This window comes from Spinacia oleracea, chromosome 5, assembly GCF_020520425.1.
Source record: "Spinacia oleracea cultivar Varoflay chromosome 5, BTI_SOV_V1, whole genome shotgun sequence".
Lineage (NCBI taxonomy): Eukaryota > Viridiplantae > Streptophyta > Magnoliopsida > Caryophyllales > Amaranthaceae > Spinacia > Spinacia oleracea.
In genome coordinates, this window is record NC_079491.1 from 35,498,555 (window position 1) to 35,516,027 (window position 17,473).

Sequence of the window (17,473 nt, forward strand, 5' to 3'; positions counted from 1 at the left end):
ATCGCTCACGTGTCATTGGGATTTGTCAACGGATAGTATAGAAACTCCCTCACTTTGTCATTGGAAGTATCTAAAGATGCGTAGAAACTCCCTCACTTTGTCATTGGAAGTAGCTACAGATGTTTTCGAAATCAAAGCTATAAAGTGTAATTGGGCCTGGCCAAGCCCAATCACGAGGTAAAAATGTTTTTAAAGATTCTCATTTTCAAGGTTAGCTAAACGAGAAAACCCCCTTATTTTTATGGGACGTAAAACGATGGAAAATCCGGCACATCGTTCTTTTTTGGAAAAACGGAAAACCAATCCTTTAATTTTTGGAAAAAGGGAAAACCGAAAAAGTTATCGCTGCAGCGACTAAGGACCTGCGCGGTTAGTGGCGCAGACCCCGCCGACTAAAGATGGCGAGTCTGTCCGCTAAGGGTGGACACCCCGTCCGATAGAAGTGGACGAATCTATTTCGAAATTTGTTTGTGTTTTTTTTTTTGAAAATAAGGACCTACGCGGTTTATGACGTAGACCCCGCCGACTAAAGATGGCGAGCCTGTCCGCTAAGGGTGGACACCCCGTCCGATAGAAGTGGACGAATCTGTTTTGAAGTTTTGAAAATAACGATCTACGCGGTTAGTGACGTAGACCCCGCCGGCTGAAGATGGCGAGCCTGTTTTTTCCTTTGTTTTGAAGATTCTATTTTCTTTTCATTTTCGAAGACTAAGGACCTGCGCGGTTAGTGACGCCGACCCCGCCCGTTGAAGGTGGGCGAGCCCTGTCCGCTAAGGGTGGACGCCCCGCTCGCTGGAGGTGAGCGAACCTGAATTCTTCTATTCGATTTGGGACTCGCGTGCCGCGATCTTGCCTGATTGAGGTGGGCAAGTCCCTATTTCATTTTTTTTCTTGTGATTTCTTTTGAGAATTTTTTGTTCATTCTTGTAAGAGCGAATTCTTTCGAGGGATGCTCGGATTTAGTTGCAACCTGAATGTGGGTTGACAACGTGCTTAGACGGACCATTGTCTTGTGGTCATCATCTTTCCATGGTTGTAAGCTAGTCTTTACGGCTCAATTTTTCCACTACCTGGGTCCTTGATTAGGAGACTTTGTATAAGTATCAACGACGACCTTTGTCTTGAGGTCGTAAACCGGTTTTATTTTTTGAGACATCCAAACACGGGACTTCGTACAGCGTAGTCTGGGAATATTGTTTTAACTTTGCATAATATATATTTTCCTTCGAGCCCCCAAGCACTCGTGCTTGACGGTCATCTGTTGTCAAAGAGGTTCCTTGGGGATAAGCATTTTGTAATGTCCTTGATCGTGTTTAGGATCGTGCTCGTAAGTGCGAGCGATCTTTGTAGTGGTGTGCTACTCCTAACAAAGCCGTGAGGTGCGACTTTCAGTAAAGAAATTGGCAATTTTTGAGTCGAATGGATACGACAGGGCCCTATAGATGTCAGGGGCCTTTTTGGGTCTGGGATCATTTTCGGCGCCCACGCCTGGGCGTTAAAGATTTCGGCGCCCAGCGCTGGGCGCTGAAAATGATTTCTGGCGAGGTTTCTTGGTGACACAGTCGGCCTCTTGTTCGTTCGTTTTCTTTTTTCTTTTCGTCTAGAGATTCTTTTTTGGAACGAACCATTCATTTGAGATCACTGTTGATTGGTGAATAATTATTTCTCGAGAAACCGTAGCCTAATAGTGGACCAACGGTGTTTATTATTTCCTTATTCGTTCGCCATTTCTTAGCTTAGAACGATTGTGGGATTAATCTTCAACGCCCAAAGTCAGGCGTGGGATTTGGCGTCGGAGTTGATTATTGGGAAGATCTGCCTCTATTCCGTTCGCTTATTTCACTTGGAAATTCTACGTATTCTCTTCTCTTTTGTTTTTCTTTATTTTTGGAACGTGGAATTTTATTAGAGATCACAATGAGCTGAGTGATCGTGATGATTTCTCGAGAAGCCGTAGCCGATTGGTGGACTACGGTGTTGGTCGCTTTGGGGCGATTATTTTAAGGAACGGTTGCTCCTAAGGCGTGCAGTTATTGCAATAGTTGGGCGAGTCTATATGGCCCGAGGAACATACCTTGAGGCATAAGATTTTGATTGCTCTTGTATATATTTTTTTTCTTTTGAACGCGTTCGTGAATGTTCGATACTTAGAACGATGATATGTATGTGCGAACGAGCGTTCATAGAATGGCCGTTGCGTGCGGTCCATTAATCAGTTCGCTTGAATCATTTTTTGAGCAATGACTGATTTTGAATAATTTGCTTAGAGGCTTGATAGGGTTCAGGCCCGTTCATGAAGTGGGCTCAAGCATCGTGCCCTTTCGATCGTTCAAACATTTGCTTCGAGATTTTTTTATTTTGCAATGGTCGTTTCGTAGCTTGGAGCCCCCAAGTATGCATGTTGGGATGCTTCCTTTTGGCGTACGATTTTCGTAGGTTCTTTCGAGAAAGATGCCTAGGGGTTCCGCTCGTGTAGGTGCGAGCTATCCCTTCCGTGGTAGGTAATATTTTGCTACCTTTAATCCTTAATGTAGAAGTCGTGTGGCTCGCATTTTGAATTTGGGTGATAAGTAGTCTTTGCCTCTTTTACACATGCTCTTGGTCGTGCCTACATTAGTGCAATATGCCTTACTCTCTTTTTTTTAGACTTGTACCGTGGGATGGTTAAACTTATGGTGCGACGTAGGCTTGTGTGGCCTAACAGCGTGTCTTAGAACATTCCTCCAGGTGTTGGGATATCATTATTTTTTTTCTTTTTTCTCTTTTTTTTGCATTGGAGTATTCCATCACGCCTCGTTCAGGTGTTCGAACACATGTAGCACCTTCTGCGTGGGTGTGCACGGCTTATTACTTCGTTCGATGCGAGGATTCATAGATTTTTCATTGATTTTTCTTTCGCTTTATCTTTGATTTTTCTTTCGCTTTTGCTTTGGAACGACGTAGACTGTGTAACGGGCGCTTGTAGGGCGAGCGTTATGTGCAGTGGTTTGATCGGAGTTTTGGTGACTCGCGATTTTCAGTTACCCTTGTTAGTGGGGTGACTTTATATATTCTAAGTAGCTCTTAGAATTTGGGAGGGGTTGTAGCCATTCTAAGGTTCGTTTTACACGATCAAACCTTAGGATTGTGCCCCTATGACGTGTGTATAGCATTAGCGTCGAAAATTTGCGATAAAATCGTCATTTCGAACATTTTTAGAGTGTTTTTCTCAAGCCCCCAATTGTAGCTACGGGATTGGCTTGGTGCTATAATACTTGGCATACGTTTTTATGCATTCATGGTGACATGGATCATGAATAGTTTGAACCAGACTCGTTTAGTGCGAGGTACGTTCGAGTAGGGATTTGCTACTTCTCTTGTAAACGTCGTATTGTGCGACATTGCCATGGTCAAGGTAGTCACATGTTGAAGTATTCCTTGACCAAAAGCTAGGTGCCTTTCTTTACCCATAATCATATTTACAAATCTCTTTGACTAACTTGCAACATCGAGATAAACGCATACTTAGATTAAACCAACGACTCTTTATTATGTTCGAAGAAGTCTTGAAAATTATTTGAAATCCGAGTCCTACTGTGTACAATCCGCGGTGTCCTAAGTAGGTTGACTTATAGAAGGGTTCGTATAGGATTACATGAGTGAATCAAAATACTGTTACGATTTTTGGAATGTTGTCTAAGGATTTGCTGGAAGCCAGGGTGCAGGCGTCAAGGTATTACTTGTGCCCGTGTGGCACATGTTTTAGGCTTTTAGGGCCATCTTTTCCAGAATTGCGGGAATATAAACCGTTTTCAAATTGACTTAGATTTACTTGGTGTATGTCTGCACAAAAGGTCAAGGTATACTTAGTTCTTTCCCTAGCTCTTTCATTTTAATTTTTAGCCCCCAGTTGCTGTTATGTCTTCTCATTAATGATGCTTTCTGATTTCGATTTTAGATGCCCGTGTCATATGTCTGAGTAGGGTGAGCCTTGGTTAAGTGCCAAGTCCTATTGACAATGTCTGTTTTTTTTTTCCAAAGGGGATTGGCAAACATTTGAATTACCATGAACGGGTGCCCTGAGTTCGAAGGAACGATGGGGCGATGCCATAGAACAATCCTCTTTATTGCAAGCTTACTGCCTTTACTACTTGTTGGCGATTATGACTGTGTCTAGTGGTGAAAGAAGGTCTTTAAGTGAGTTACTTTGCTTTAGGGAAGGTCAAGTCGAGTACTTTAGAGGTCATGGACGCTCGCGCTAGCCCCCATTCAATTGAGGCAAGGCTATCTTTTGAGTATTGGCTAAGTGCCTAGGAGTGTGAGTGCTCCTTCTGGCAAGGGTACGTGCCCTTATTATTTTTTCGATGTGTGCTCGTTTTGGCATCTTGATAACTTGGATTCTTCCTTCGACTTAAATTTTTCATTCGACTTGGATTGCAAGTAATTAAATTTCAATAAAGGACTCTATTTTTTATTCTTGTTATTCTGTAGGCTCTAACATTTTTGCAAATTGGTTGGACCGAATCATGGATTGCCTACGTTCCGCCTTAAATAGATTTAATTTGGAATCAGGTCTTGCTTAGTTCTTAGCTAGAAAATGGTTTCTTAGAATGCCGATTTTTAAACAAGTACGTTCTGAGGTGGAATCGTAATGTTTGAAATAGGATGAGATAAGTGAAGTTCATTATTATTTTAATCTACTGCTTTGCCGTAAGCCAAAATTTTGTTTTATTTTTTAAGTACATGTATTTGCACAAAAATCTTTTCATGTGTTTTTTTTTTTGGTACGTATATCTGAATATGTGTTGTACCCCTCCAAGTGTTCGTTATTTTTCCGTGCATGTGCAGATAAAATGACGAGCACTTCTGGACAAAATTTGGCAACCAGAGAGATTCAGCGCCTAGGCTGGGGCGTTAAAGATTTCGGCGCCCAGCTCTGGGCGCTGGAAATGATTTCTGGGTGGATCTTTTTGGTGCGCTAAATGCTTCTTTTTTTCTTTGTTAAATGCTTCTTTTTTTTGTGCGCTTTGCAAAGTTTTTTTTATTTTTTTTTACGTTAAGTGTAGAATGTACTTTTCATTTGTCTTCTTTTTTTTATTCGTGACTCAAGACGGCTTGAAAGATGGGTTGAATGAGTTGTATAGGTATTAGTCAAGCACGAGGATTACATCAACCCAGGCCAATGAATAGCATGGGGATGGCTCAAGGGTATATCAACAGGATGTATTCAAACGAGTTATATAGTCATTATACTAATGGTGATGTAAGAGCAGGTTTTGGAAATAATGGGTATGACGCACGTGTTAATGGTTGTGCGTGGTTTGCAGTTGATAACAAGTTCAAGAACAAGAGTTGAGGTAATGGTTTCTTGGGTTATGGCAATGAGTACATGGATGGGTTAAATGAGCTGAACAGGGGCCCCAGAGCGAAGGCGTCTAAGAACATAAGGATTGGAAAGGGTAGACATCGTAGAACTTTATGTAGTTTTTGTGGCATGATTTGGATTGGTTGACTCAATTCTTTTCCTTCGTTTACTTGGGTAAATTTCGCACTTTGGGAGGTACGGGCTAAGTATTGCATGGCTCGTTCTTTTCGCTCTCCCTTTTCTCTTTCTATTTTTTCTTTTTGCTTGGGATTTCTCCCCAACATAAATCCTTCAAAATATTTTATCTGGGATAGAAGGTAGATGGTTGTGGTCTTTGAGTCACGAGGCGAGACTGAGTGAGCCTCGTTTGGTAGGCCTATAGTGGACCTTTAACTTTAGTAGGCCTAGGGTGGACCTTTAGCTTTAGTAGGCCTAGGGTGGACCTTTTAAATTGTCTTACTTTGCAAGCGTATTTAGTCGTTTCTTAAAATATGCAAATAGCGTAGATCCAAAATGTTGTTTTTACTTTATTGAAATTTAACGAAAGAATTACATCGAAAATAATTTTTTTTGTTTCTTTTCAGACTCCAGTTTACGGGATTTAATTGGAAGTTGTGATTTAGACTCGAACTTTCATTAATTTTTCTGATTATGACCCGTGTAGGAATATAAGGAGGTGGCCTAGACTCAAAATAATGACGTGGCGTAAGCCTATAATACTTGACCAAGAAACTTTCAGACTTAGGCTAATTGGACCATAATTTTCGTTGGTTGACACTTTAGATTTTAACCCTTGGGTGTTCATTTGTCATGCGCCGTTTTGCTTAATGTTGGCAAGGTAGTTAGTTGGGGAGATCGAATTTTCATTTTTGCAAGACTAGAATCATTAGTGCGGCTTCCCTCTTAGTGTGTATTGCTTTACCCCAATGGTAGCCTTATGGTATGCCGATTTGGGTATTTTCATGGTTCGTCATGTTGCATCCATGGAAAATCTTTTAGTCCGTACTTAGGAGTACTTCAAGGAGCGAGTGGCTCGAGAGGACTATGATCGTCGTGACCCAATGTGATCATAAGCCTTGAGGCCATTAATTTTTTTTTTGCCCATGGTATTGACATCTTGGGCTCACTTTGGGGGTTGTGCGACTATGGAGGAATGATTTTCAGAATGTGACTGTTTCCATTTTGCAAATACTTGAATTACATAATATATTCTTTTTATTGGTGAGAGAGTATTGAGGCTGTAGATTCTTAGCAAGAGATGACAATTACATATGGGTGCTTATTGATTTAAATGTTAGGAAGGGAGACTCAATATGGTTTAACCTTTTAACTTGCAGAACGACACCAAGCATTAGGACCGATTCTGTGGATAAGACAACTAAGACTTAGGATTTAGATTGTACTTTGGCATAGCCTAGTCTAGACTCGGATTTACTTTTTTATTCGAACATTATTTTTCCTTGGAGACTCTATTTGAACATTATTTTTTGAACACTTTGCCCATGTGACATTCAAGGTCATTTAATTAGCATGCTCGGTTTTGGTGCCGAACATTGTCGTCATAGGAGGCCTAACAACGACACAAGGAGTTTTTTTTTTATATATATAAGTCGCTTTTAGAATCGAGTGCCTTTTCATATGCCCTCGCAGCAATTTTCACGAAAAGTTTTTTTTTTTGCTACATATTTTTTTATGCGCGGGCACCGAGGCTGCTGTGCCTGACCAAAAGGCCAGGCAGCAACTTCAGCGCCCAGCGAAGGGCGTGAGAAATATTAGCGCCCAGCCAGGGGCGTTGAAAATGCGTCCCTGGCTGGTCCTCGTCTTTCGTTTGCGTATATCTTTTCGTTTATGCGACTTTGATTTTGCGTGCTTGCCTAATAACGTCCTTTACGCGTTGTGCAGCGTTTGTGGGATTCGTTACGGGCCATCCCGAGCGTCGCTTATTTTTGTGGCGATCGTTCGGGTTTGCGGAACACGTATTTTGGTATAACTCTTTGGCCAATCGGTTTATGAATGTTTGGTAATTTTTAAGGTCGTTGGTTTTCTAGCATTATTTGTCACACACAATCACAATTCTCTACACATAATTAATATTACATCATGAGGCAAAATAATAATATGTCATGTAGTTTATGATAGGCTTCTATGGGTAGTATTTACGCCGGCTTGGTACCGCTTCTATCGCAGATCCAACACATGCCCCGGTCGAGGTAGTGCCTTCAACAGACGAATTTCGCCCAAGAGGTCAATCACGATGTAAGCCAAGGGGGCATGCACCAATGAGAGGGACCTAGTTTGCGAGCGATTGGGTTTGGGACGGGTGTACTACTAGCGAAAAGTGCCGAGTGGACAACATTCGAAGCGTAAGCACCCCCCGGTTGGCGATGGGTATCCTTAGTCCCAACTCCCGAGATGAAACATCCAAGGGAGCCAAGATTCATTATGCGGTTCTGTCCGTTCACATTAATATGCTGATTTTCAGGTCGTCCCAACTTGATGGGGAAATACACGCGGGGTAGGATCGTTTCACCTTTCGGATATTTTGATTACCTACGAGCACGAGTATTTCCTTCACTATTCCCTAGCGGAGTCGCCACTGTGAGGGGGTCGAAAAAGTACGAGGCTAATGTGTGACCTCGGCCCTCGTGGGCGTGACGTTTCTTTTTGTCAAATCAAGTGTATTTGGATTTCCTGTGAGTTTACACCCAATTGACTAGTAATATAGGAGCCGGTATTCAGTTTTTAACGACAATGAGAAAACCTGACAAACACCGGTTATCGTGACATAAAGGGAGTGCAATTATGTTTGACCACGACGGCCATAGGTTCCCTTGTGATCCCTGGTGTGGGGATCTCTCAACGTACACCCGCAAGGTAGAGATTGAGGGTTCGGGGGACTGTAACTACCGAGAGGAGTACTCGCTCTTCGATAACTCCAGAGGCAGGATATCCTTACTAGCTCAGCATAAATAATTGAAGGGACATGCGTTAACTATTAAACTAATCTGAATTAATTTTAGCAATATGCAACACATAATACTAGATCGATCGTGATTATCTTGTTTAGATTGATTTAAGGGACCTAGCATGATAGTTCAATTTCCCAAGATAGTATCTTTATTAGGCGTGATAGAACAATCAGATTAATAGTTTAACAGTTTTATAAAAGGGCGAGGAAAGCGATTAAATCATACGAAGGGACACATTACGACGCACCCTTGAGAGGTGCGTCACGGTTCTCAGAAAACTAACCACTTTGGCTTTGCTATTTCTCCTTTTATTTAACGAATCTAAAGTTTCCGGGCTTAATTCTTCGGCTACAAGGGACAGGATACGTTCTGCTCGATTTTTGGATCGATTGCGACAGAACGCGAGATCAATTTCGCAGCGTGAGGCTTAGGCTTAGGGGTTGGAGTCAATACTCAGAATATGAATTGTGTGTTGTTGTTTTCACGTCGAATTTGGGGCTGTATTTATAGGGAAGTGTTCGTGGAAAGATAGAATTTTAGAGCTCTAATCCAAGAAGAATTAGGAGAGAATACGTACCCAGGTATTTTCAGCGCCCAGGGCTGGGCGCCGAAGATTTCGGCGCCCAGAGCCAGGCGTTGAAAATAGGGTTTGGGCCGTATTTCCTTGTCAGATTTGGACTCGTGGAATACGGAGTCTTTGAGACTTATCCGAGTCTTTTAGTGCGTATTAACTTTATGACGGAATGCGTCTGGGCCCGTTACGAACTCTAGGCTCGTTAGGATTTTAATTAATACGTAACTCTTATTTTCGAATTATACTAGGAATAGGATTCTTCTTGCAAATTCTATCTCTTTTAGGATTTATGTTGGAGTGCAACACCTAATTCTGACAGGTTTCTATCTTTTATGTTTTGCCACTTTTAGAAACTACCCGTTACGGTAGTTACTATTTTTAGCAGGTTTCTATAAATAGCAGGTGCGGGTGAAATGAAAAGGGGGATTGAGATTCGTTATTTTATAGGAAATGCGTTGCCAAGTGGAGATTTTATGTTCTCATCATCAAACCTTCCCTTTTGGGAATGGGGGACAAAAGTAGGTGTCTACACCAACCAAAACCATTGTTATTCCCCCAACCAAAGCCTAGAGAACCATTGTTGCAGAACTAGGGTCTGCAATATGTATCCCGCTCCTGGATATTTCAGGTCTCCTTGACACCCCCAGGCCCAGAACTTAGTTGTGTGCCATATCTTTATGAGAGACCTGAACCTGCAATGTATGGAAGGAACAAAGCTACATATCTTTACTAACAAAAGGCAACACCTACCTCTGTTATGGTGGTCCATACTCTGGATTACCTATTACTTACCAAACTTATGGCTACAGCAATGGCATGGTCTATCCACATGTTTAGTATTGATTTATGTGTTTCACTTGACCCATATTTTTTTGGCATAAAAAAAACAATTTATCACCAACTTGACTTCTTTTCATTAATTTCACTCATGTATCTTCGTTGACAGATGCAGATGAAAGACTTCCTCGATCTCAAAATCCAGTCGCGGGAAAAATGGTGTCAATCACAGGGGTCCGCTGGAAAACAAGGTAAATATAGTTATAATGCTTGCAGTACGGAAGTTCCAACTAAGAACTGTGGTAGAGACTTCATCAATGAAATGTTTTATTGTAACACCAAATAAAAACAGAATAACCATGGTATGCTTTTCGTTGGTTGCATTCTTAATTTGACGGTTGAAGGATCAGGTCTTTTTTCTGTGCATATTACTCTTTTGTTAACTGATGTACCCCTCTTCAGATTGCAGAGCCATTGGAAAGAGTTCTTGCAGAGGATATTGAAAAAGGAGTTATGGTTAGCATTGACTAGCCTCGGAAGAAGAAACTGGGAGAATTTTTCCAAGCAAAGAATGATTGGTATTTGCTGGCTGCCCTTTCAGTATTGGCCTTTGGTACAGCCGTACAGATAAACATGTAAGTTTGTTTTGGGTGTTAGTGTCAGATTTTTTGCGTTATTATGTTATTTTTTGTTGGCGATTAGTTTAAAAACAACCTTACTTGTAGAGACCTAACATACTTTTAGATCACGCTTCCTAGTGAAGTGACAAGAACTTTCTACCTTCTACTTCCCTTATGATTTGTTGTAATTTTTTTTGAAGCTTTCAGTGGGGTACACAAGAAGGTCCCCGTTGTGATGAACCAATTATAAATGTGAAATTCAAGATAGTTGATGCTAAGATTGCACCAACCAAACAATTCCCACAATTCCCACAGCCTGTCGCGTAGATTATTTTAAATTTCCTTATGGAAACCCCTTGTCTTATGGAGTCAGTTTATTACGTAGATGTGATTACCTTTTCCAGTGTAGATTGCTTTTACCCCATGGTTGTAAAATTTGCGCTTCTTCCAGATACAAACACCTATAAGCTATAGATTGTGTTTCTATGATCTACATGGTTCTGTTTATCATATACTTCGTATATGGATAATGTTGTAGGTCGTTTATTGATTTGGGTTTATAAAAAAAGTTGTAACACTTCAGTTATCTACTTATTAGAGACTTCTCTTTATTTATTTAGCAGGTGAGAGTCCAGGTGATTCATCGTTGATTGATACAGAATCAAGACATCTCAATATTGACTCCATTTATTTTATGTAAGATAGGTTTTATAGAAATAGTCCATAATTTTTTATATATACATTAGTTTGTTATGATTGGGAGACATTTGTTATCTCTACTTGTGAAAATAAGTTCAAAGACAAACATATCTCTACTTTGTTTATTCATGATTTTATACTTATTATTCTTAATACTTACCGTATTGAAACTTAATCGATTTGTTGGTGTTTATGAAAATATTGTATATATGAATTTGTTATTGTATGGTATATATATGAATTTGTTATTGTATTGTATGGTATAAGGTTTGTGCTATATCCACAATAGATTTGTGTAGCAAGGTGTTGTGCTGTCGTAGTCCCGCGCTACCGCTCTACTGCTGCATGCATGTTTTTTTTGGTGCGAATGAGCCACAAGGGCAATATAAATTACAAATGGGGACGAGGGGATTTGAACCTGAGACCTATTGCACACAGGCCCTCAGTCTTAACCACTAGGCCAAGACATCATTGGTACTGCTGCATGCATGTTGTTGCCGTGTTATTAATATATATCTTACCTATATAAAAAGCCGAAAGGCTTGCAAGATTTTGGCGTAATTTTCTTTTTTCTATTTTGCCCCTTTAATCAATTGCTTATTACAATCTCAATTTAGTTTTTATTTTTTATTTTTTTTTTGAAAACAAACTCTTTTTAATTGATTTCATTATTTTTCATGATTGTCAAATGCTATTCGTATTTTGTTATGAGCCACATGTTGATCGGCACAAGTGTTAATGAATCATAGTTGGATTTGGTATAATAATGGTGCAATTGAGGTACTCCCTCCATTCCATAATAATTCTCAGTTTTCCATTATGCGCGGTCTCCAATGCACTACTTTGACCGTTAATAGTTTTAATTTCGCATTAGTAAAAATTGTAAGAAAATGATATTTAAAAAATTTATATTAAAACGAATCAATGATATTCCACAAGTTAATATTTTACTCTTAAGTATACTATTAATTACGGTTAAAGTTTTTAAACTTTGAACATGTGAATAGTAAACATGAGGAACATCATGGAACAAGAGGGAGTAGTTGACAATAAAGAAAGCAAAAAAAAAAAGTGGTATTTAAAAGTTAACAAAAATGGAATTATTTATGATTTAAGTGGGGTCATGAAAAAGTAAAAAATAATAAACAATTGGGGAGTGAGTGTACTTTACCAAAGATGGAATTGTGACTCCTAAAAAAGTATCACCGTGAATAGTAATTGTGACTCCTAACCAACATAGAGTTGGCTCAAGTGGTAAGCAACTTGATGTCGCTTAAGGGAGGTCTCGGGTTCGAGCCTCGCCGTATACAGAAACTCTTGTTGGGAGACTCACCCACCATAAGAAAGGTGTGCGACTTGGGTCGGATTCGGATGTAGTCGGAGCTAAGCTCCGGTGAACCAGGTGTGCTATGCGTAAAAAGAAATGGTGACTCCTAAAAAAATACGGAGGGTTGTGATAGATTCTGAGATATTGTAGTATAGTGTATTCTACATTAGATGAGAGTTCATCCAAAAAAGTTCATGACGTTGTAATTATTTAAGTATCAATGTAATGTAGGGAGTTATTAAGATAATTTTGAGGCATTATTTCAAGCGTGTTGCCTAATTAGCAAATTTAAATGGACTTGTAATCTTGATTATTTAAACATATGCTAATATGCATGCAGTGACAAATTTAGAAATTTCAGACAAACATGTTGTCTAATTGCATTATAACAATGTTTTTTATGTTACAGAAAACAACTTAATTAATATGAATAGTAAAATTAATAAATATATGTAGCTCCAACACGTGCATGGCACGTGTTTTTCACTAGTATATGTTAAAAAATAATGTATATATATTAGTAACTGGCATGAAAGGATATAGTTACTAGTATAAATTCTAGTAGTAACTGGCCTACGCTTATTGTAACTGGCAATAATTTAAGCTGGTTACAAATAAAAATGTAATAATAACTTAGTCTAACACCAGTTATAAATAGTTCTGTTATTTTTGTCAAATTTTACATATAGTAACTGGCAAAAGTAAGTGCCAGTTACAAATAGTAGAGTATTTATCAGTTACTAATAATTTACACTATTAGTAACGCTGGCTATAGCAACGGACGATGTTAGTTACTAAAAGTCCTTTTTTTCCAGTTACTAATAGCACTTTTTCTACTAGTGTTGTCGATAACTGTGTCAAAATGCAAGCCAATAATTTGAGGTGGATTATATTACACTCAACCAAGATAAGATACCTGCTGATTTATATAAGGGTTTAAAGGAAAATAATTTTAACTTTAATTCATACTTTCACATGCATCGCGTGCATTAAAACTAGGATTTGATAATGATACGTATGTTCTTTATATTGTGCTAATATGTTTTTTTCTTAACTTTTCAACCATGCATTTGTGATGAAATCTTCCAATAGGTATTAAACCATTGGTTAAAAAAACTTTCTGAAGAAAATTATAGAGATAGTCATTCTACGATAATAAATATTGATTTAAGACGGATACGAAAGGTAGATGTTCTCTATTTTTTTCTTCATACAACACTTATAATAGAAATGTGTTCTCTATACTCCTAGAAAACGCTTAGCAAAGTGAATCGTTCTCTATACAATATTTCTTCTTCCAAATTTTGTAATAGTATTTCATACAAGATAAGGTTATTTCAAATACATATAATAAGTTCGTATAAGTAATTAGGATAAAATAAGTTCAAGCAAAATAAGCCGAATAAAATGGAGCATAAGTCGATCGTTTACTTACTTTTTGTATATACATATGCAGTCTTTTTTACCATTTAAGAGAAATAAAAAATTTGAATTATTTTTATCTCCCTCTCATACTCTCATTGTTTGAACTTCAGTTATTTATGTTGCTTGTTTATTCTTTATAATTAATTAGCAGTAGCTTCTTTGACGTGGATAGATCAACATCCAGTTATCAGGCGCAAGTGGAACACCTGATTACCCTTCCACAACTTCAACGTCTAAAAGGTGAAGGTGCTACTGATAAAACATGATAAACATGTGATATTTGAACGCATCAAGCACCTCACACCTACATCAACTTTTATGATTCAACAATCTCTACAAATTGTTGATTGTCCAGATGCACTAACTGTTGTTTGCATGAACACAAGTTCATGAAAACACGATCCGTTGTGGTCGAGGAGGTCGTTTCACCAAGGGGAGTTCCCTAAAATGAGATGACCTAACAAGTCTTGATCATAGGGAAAGCCAAAGAAACACCCTAGAAGCTGGAAAAAATGTAAGTCATATTATTTTTAACATTAAATATTTAAATTTAAACAACAGATTGAATATTGAAAATCAACTAATATTATATGTTTGAATTCAAGTCTGTTGAATAATAAGGCCAGAATCTTTTATATTTTTTTCATATTTATGTTCAGTTCAGATCCAATAACTTCAATCCTATTTAGTTCAAGTCCAATAATTTTGTTCAGTTCTAAAATTCACTTTATTATTATTATTATTATTATTATTATTATTATTATTATTATTATTATTATTATTATTATTATTATTATTATTATAAGACGTTACAAGCTTAACAAGCTACAAAAATTAAATGAACTACAAGAAGTTGGAGGGGAGTCGAGATACAATCTGGGCCCCCATTCCTCTAGCTATGGCGAACCCGATCCTGCTGAAAATATGGGCAGCTGTTCGTGCCCCAATGTCCTGAGCCCTGGAGTACGTCTGAACCCGCTTCAGCAAAGAAACAGCCCCTTTCTCTAATTCCCCAAAAGAAGAGAAGGGAAAAGGAAAGAAACTGTAACCCAAAGCCCTACAACGTGCCGCATACTTATCCTGCTTCCGCTGTGCTGCAACCGCCACAACCCTACCCGGAACGAAGCCTGACAACCCAGATTGCGTCATAGGGGAAGACCCAGTCAAGTCAACACACACATCCAGACCGCCATCCCATGAATAAAGCAATATATCTGCAGGACGAAGAGCTCCATCGCTCTTACTAGTCATCCCAACATCAACCTCCTTGCGAGCAGAAATGTTAGGTTATGATACATATGATAATTCATAAATCATGCGGAAAAACCATAAACCCAGGAAAACATATTATTTACACATAATCATTCAGCATAGAATAGATGCATACTCTTTGTTGCGTGCCTTCCCTAGCTGCGCCCGAACCGAACAAGAACAAGTCTTTAGGACTCCAAGTGTCGTCCCTCCGTAGATAGTCCACAGCACGTCCGGATCCGCCTTAAGATTGACCAACTAGAATCGCCCTTAAGGTACTATTATTTTCGGCACTTTATAGGCAAATGTGTGACTGAATTTTTCTCTCAAAAACTCACTTTGAATACTTTGAAACTTGTGTTATAAATTGTGAGCCCTAGCCTCATATTTATAGCGGTATGGAAAGGGAATCGAAATCCTATTCAGATACAAATTAATTAAACCTAGAATCCTACAAGAACTCTAATTTAATTAATTTATCAAATAGAATTAGGAATTTAATCATTAACCGAACTCTGCATGTTTTAGGAAACGTGCACGAACACAAACACTTGCACACACACGCACGGCAGCCACGATGGGCCCCATGCGTGCGCGCGAGCAGCAGCCCACTCAGCGCCCGCGCGCGCTGCGCGCTGCGCGTGCTGTGCGCACTGTGCGCGCTGCGCGCTGCGCGCAGCCTGTTGGGCCTGGCCTTGCGCTGGGCCTGGCGTGGCTGTTTGTGCGGCGCGCTTGGCTTGCTGGGCGATGGCCTGGCTTCGTGCTGGGCCTCGTCCGGCAGGCCTCGTCCGATGCTTATTCGTACGATGCGCTTCCGATTAAATTTCCGATTCCGGAATTCATTTCCGATACGAACAATATTCAATATTTCCGATTCCGGAATTAATTTCCGTTTCGAACAAATATTTAATATTTCCGTTTCCGGAATTATTTTCCGATTCCGATAATATTTCCGATTCTGACAATATTTCCGTTTCCGGCAATATTTCCGATTCTGGCAATATTTCCATTTCCGATAATATTTTCCGATACGTACCATGTTTCCGTTTCCGGCAACATCTACGACTTGGATAATATTTATTTTTCCGATACGATCCATATTTCCGTTTCCGGCAATATCATCGTTTCCGGAGTATTCATTCCTTGCCTGTGACGATCTTAGCTCCCACTGAAACCAAGATCCGTCGGTTCCGAATATTCATAGATAGAGTATCTAATGCCATTAGATACTTGATCCGTTTACGTACTATTTGTGTGACCCTACGGGTTCAGTCAAGAGTAAGCTGTGGATTAATATCATTAATTCCACTTGAACTGAAGCGGCCTCTAGCTAGGCATTCAGCTCACTTGATCTCACTTAATTATTAACTTGTTAATTAATACTGAACCGCATTTATTAGACTTAACATAGAATGCATACTTGGACCAAGGGCATTATTTCCTTCAGTCTCCCACTTGTCCTTAGGGACAAGTGTGCATTTCCTAATTCCTTTGTCACTCGATGCTTGCTCTTGAACATAAGGTAAGAGTTGTCATCCTTATTATGTCCAGAGGTGTTCCTCGGTTTCAGAGTTCAACTGATCAAATAAACAGATAATCATAGCCTATGATTCATCCGAGCACGGCCATGCATTTCACAGTTTCTAGCTCTCCGAGTGGCCTTGTACAACTTTTAAGCATCTCATCCCGATTTATGGGAGGACAATCCCAATCTTGCGATCTTGAGATTAGACTTCGTTTGATAGGTGATTACCTGAGCGTTGCCTTTATAGCCTCCTTTTACGGTGCGACGGTTGGTCAACGTCAAAGCAACCAGTTCTCAAACAAGTAATCTCAAATCACTCAGGTATTGAGGATTTAGTGTCTAATAATTTAATGAAATTTACTTATGACAGACTTTCATCTCTTACAGTAAAGTTTCATAGGTCTCGTCCGATACTAGTCTTCCCAAAGTAAGTATCTATGCAAATGATTATGACATTGCCATGTCCACATAGTTCAAGAAACAGAACTACTAGTCATCTTGCATTCTAATCGTCTAACGTTTTCTATGCGTCCAATTTTATAGAAAACTCCGATTAGGGACCATTTTCAACCTTTGACATTCAAGTTCACTTGATAGACATTTCTTAGTCACAGGACTGGTCCTGACAGTCTATCTTGAATATATCGTCAAATTGAAGGGACTCATCATTTAATAAACCACAAATTAAATGGAAAAATGAATTCTTTTCATTTATTGTGAATGATTAACCGATAATGTTTTACAAAGATTTAAACTCTAAAACTTTAAAACATTAAACAGAGACATCAAAGCCATTCTCCAATATGCTTGATTCCCATAGCTGCAGTGTGCGAGTTGTGCTTCGCCTGCGGCAGAGGTTTAGTTAATGGATCTGATATGTTGTCATCAGTTCCAATTTTGCTTATCTCGACTTCTTTTCTTTCAACGAACTCTCGTAGAAGGTGAAATCTACGAAGTACATG